Here is a 4,118-nt window from a genome sequence, read left to right as displayed (position 1 = left end):
AGCGGGGCTGCCGGGTCTAGAGCTGGGCCTGAGCTTGTGTAGCGCCTCTAAGCCCCGCCTGGAGAGCGGGGCCTCTGTTCCCAACAGGGACTACTGTGGCCTCGTCTTGTGACTCCCATGAGGCTGGGCGGCTGGGTGACCGCTGGGCCTGGGCAGATCCTGCAGCGCAGTGCTGTGATGGCGTGCACACCCTGCAGCTGGACTTGTCGAGAGTCTAGGGCACTGAGCTGGGACCTTGGCACTGTGCTGCCCGAGGGTGGTCCCAGGGTCCCCAGAGGGGCCGCCCCCCCAGACTCTAATCCCCACCCCACATCAGGCCAGGCCCCTCGGCCTTTCCCGTCTCCCATTCTGTAGGGCCCCCTCCATCTGCCTGGATTCGCTAGGGCAGTCATCAGGCGTGGGAAGCCAGGGCGGCCTCCAACCCCCTGAGCCTGGGGTCTTGGCTCCTCAGATGCCAAGAAATGGTCCCGACAGTCTGAGAGAGCTTGGGAGCATCTTCCCCAGAGAAGCCTTCAGACAACAGTGCCGCCCCCCACCTGACCCGCCCTCGCCACGACCTTGAGACGGTAGCCCCACAGGACTCTGGACGACAACACTGCCTGCAGGCGCTGGACTTACGCTGATCTCCTGCACAGACGTGCTGTGTAGTTCACTTTCTATTTTATGGTTTATTTCCTGCTCTCTCACCCGCTCTCGGGTAGATTGTATCTTCCAGAGATGCTGTGACTGTGTAGTTTTTCCTACATACTCCATGGGGGATGGTGTCTGTGCCCCTTGGATATGAGCACTGCCACCCCTCACGAAAATGCCAAGCATATCTGCCTGACTCCCTTGGACGCTCACGCTGAGAACCAGCCGCCACGCTGTGAGGAAGCCCAATCAGTCAGCCACCGTGTGCGGATACTGGTCCGGCTACGGCCCCATCGTCTGCCGGCCACCAGTCCCTCAGCCTTCAAGTCCTCCCAGCCGCCACGGTCCAGCTGCACCAGGACAACCTGTCCACTGCAGAGCCCACGAGTGCCTGTTTCCTACCAGGGACCCCTGGGCCACTTCCCTGGCAGAAGGTGCTGGAAGCTGCCCCTGGACAGGCTGCCTGGCACACAGAACTGCTCAGTAAAGACACGTGCGTGTATTTACTGAGGAGCCTCCACACAGTCCCTGTGGCTCCCTGGCTCCAAGCGCTGGTTGTTTGCTGGGCGGGCAGGGAGGTCCCCAGAGGGCGAGGAAGAAAGGGAGCCTTTTCTGGGCCACATGGAATCGGCGGCATCCTCTGCTGGCTCCACTGCTGGTCGAGGGAGCCGCGAGGGAGCCACGGCTGGGCCTGCAGCACTCCTGAGTGCCGTCTCTGGGGCCTGCGAGCCTTTCATGGCAGAGAGGAGGTGGCTCTGGGCTCTCGTGGCCTCTGCCTCTGAGACCCAGCTGACAGCCCCTCCTTGAACTTGCCGGGTCCCAGGCCAGCAAGTGGCGAAGAGGAGGTTTCTGAAGAGAAAGGAGCGAGCCTGAAGCCCACAACAAAAGTCAAGAAGGGGCAGACTTTCCCTGGGCTGGGAAGAGCCCATCTCGCCTGTAGTGTGGGGTGCCGGGAGGTTGGGGTCTGTGTACAGGGGCAGTCAGCCCCTTTCCCAGCCCCCTGGCAGTGACTCAGGACAGAGGAGGGCTCAGCTGCCACCACGAGAAGCCAGGGAGCAGACTCAGGGCCCCTCCACCTTCCAGGGCTCCTGCTCCCGAGAGCTTAGCCCAGGCCTGCAGGCCCAGACACCTTCTGGGAAGCCACCAGTCCCTTGACCTGAGGTCAAGCCCAGGACTGGAGAACTTACCGAGGGCCCGAGGCAGTTGGGGACATGGGTGCCTTGCTTGGTTCCAGGTTGCCCGAAGGCCCTTGTGTCTGTTCCCAGTTCTGAGTGCAGTCTCTGTAGTCGGCCCTGCACTGGGTCCCTCTCCCCTGGGGACAAACAATGAAAGGCCTGTGAGTGTGACTGGGCAAGGGGCTGGCTGGCTCTGGCCCAGCACCCTTGAGCACCACATTTTGGGGCCAGATGTGGGCAGGTGTCCCTGACTTAGTGTGGCTGAGTGCAGGCCTCGAGGAGGTTTGGGATAGGGAGGGGCTGTTCTGCAAGGCCTCCCTGGCTTTAGCAGCCTTACTGCACCTCTCAGGACAAGGCGTGGTGACTGGGTGGGACTGGGGATGCCGCAGAGCTCGGCAATGGCTGCAGTCAGTGGCCCTTGGCCTGGGGCCAGGAGCTGTGAGGAGGACCCCCACCTGCACCAGCCTGGCTCTACCCAGCACCTTCCCGAGCTTGGAACCACACTCTTGCCTGGTCCAGTGGCCTGGCTGAAGCCATGCCATGAGGAGCAGAGGCCAGGTGGCCAATGCAAGGGCTCACTCCATCTCAGACGGGCATATGGACCACCAGCTTGCCACGCAGCGTCTCCCCTCTGAGCTGTGGCTTCCCTCTGAACGCCAAGTGCTTTCAGTTCAGTTCAGTTCAGTTGCTCAGTCGTGTCCGACTCTGTGACCCCATGAACTGCAGCACGCCAGGCCTCCCTGTCCACCAACTCCCGGAGTCCACCCAAATCCATGTCCATTGAGTCAGTGATGCCATCCAACCATCTCATCTTCTGTCGTCCCCTTCTCCTACTCTCAATCTTTCCCAGCATCAGAGTCTTTTCAAATGAGTCAGCTCTTCACATCAGGTGGCCAAAGTATTGGAGTTTCAGCTTCAACATCAGTCCTTCCAATGAACACCTAGGACTGGTCTTTAGGATGGACTGGATCTCCTTGCAGTCCAAGGGACTCTCAAGAGTCTTCTTCAACACCACAGTTCAAAAGCATGAATTCTTCGGCGCTCAGCTTTCTTTGTAATCCAACTCTCACATCCATACACAACATTGGAAAAACCATAGCTTTGACTAGATGGACCTTTTTTGACAAAGTAATGTCTCTGCTTTTTAATATGCTGTCTAGGTTGTTTGTAACTTTCCTTCCAAGGAGCAAGCGTCTTTTAATTTCATGGCTGCAGTCACCATCCACAGTGATTTTGGAGCCCAGAAAAATAAAGTCAGCCACTGTTTCCAATGTTTCCCCATCTATTTGCCATGATGTGATGGGACTGGATGCCATGATCTTCATTTTCTGAATGTTGAGCTCTAAGTCAACCTTTTCACTCTCCACTTTCACTTTCATCAGGAGGCTCTTTAGTTCCTCTTCACTTTCTGCCATAAGGGTGGTATCATCTGCATATCTGAGGTTATTGATATCTCTCCCGGCAATCTTGATTCCAGCTTGTGCTTCATCCAGCCCAGCGTTTCTCATGATGTACTCTGCATATAAGTTAAATCAGCACGGTGACAATATACAGCCTTGACGTACTCCTTTTCCTATTTGGAACCAGTCTGTTGTTCCCTGTCCAGTTCTAACTGTTGCTTCCTGACCTGCATACAGGTTTTCTGGAGGCAGGTCAGGTGGTCTGGTGTTCCCAGCTCTTTCAAGAGGGCTTTAAAGGGAGCCCCTAACCTGGCAACACATGTCCCTGAGCACCCAGGCTGGGTTCATCCCTGTGGGAGGGGAGAGGAGAGAGGAGCGGGGTCACCCCCATGTACATTAAAAAGTGAGGTTTCACTTGCCATTGCGACAGTTTTCTTCTTACAAAATACTAGACACTTGTGAGGAACCAGGTAGAAGCCCTGATAGATAAATGCCCCCAGCACATGGCTAGGCTGCCCCTGGTGACGTCCTGCCCGTAGTCCCTCCAGACTTTTCCTTCTGTGCACAGATGGTTGGTTGCATTTAAGAATGAGTTAAACTGTAGAAGTCATATGATAGTATAGAGAATGGGGGGAGGGCTCTCTGGGTCATGGCCCCATCTCAGTTGACCCTAGAAGGCCCCTGCTCTGGGCACACCCGCGGCTCTACAGATTACTACCCAGTCACCAAGCCCTGGGTAACCGGCCACCTCTGGTCCCGTAGTCCGGCTCTTAAGGCTTCTCGCGTTGGAGGCCTCCCACCTGCGCCCGACCCTCATCCCCGCCCGCACCTAGCTCTGAGCCCCATTCTCCGCCAGGAGGCCAGATCTCGGCGGATGGGCAGCTGGGGGCCGATTCCTAACGTGGGGTACGCA

Source organism: Bison bison, unplaced genomic scaffold (assembly GCF_000754665.1).
Source record: "Bison bison bison isolate TAMUID 2011002044 unplaced genomic scaffold, Bison_UMD1.0 scf7180017845600, whole genome shotgun sequence".
Classification (NCBI taxonomy): domain Eukaryota; kingdom Metazoa; phylum Chordata; class Mammalia; order Artiodactyla; family Bovidae; genus Bison; species Bison bison.
The sequence above is the reverse complement of the archived record's forward strand: the minus strand, read 5'-3'. Positions refer to the sequence as shown.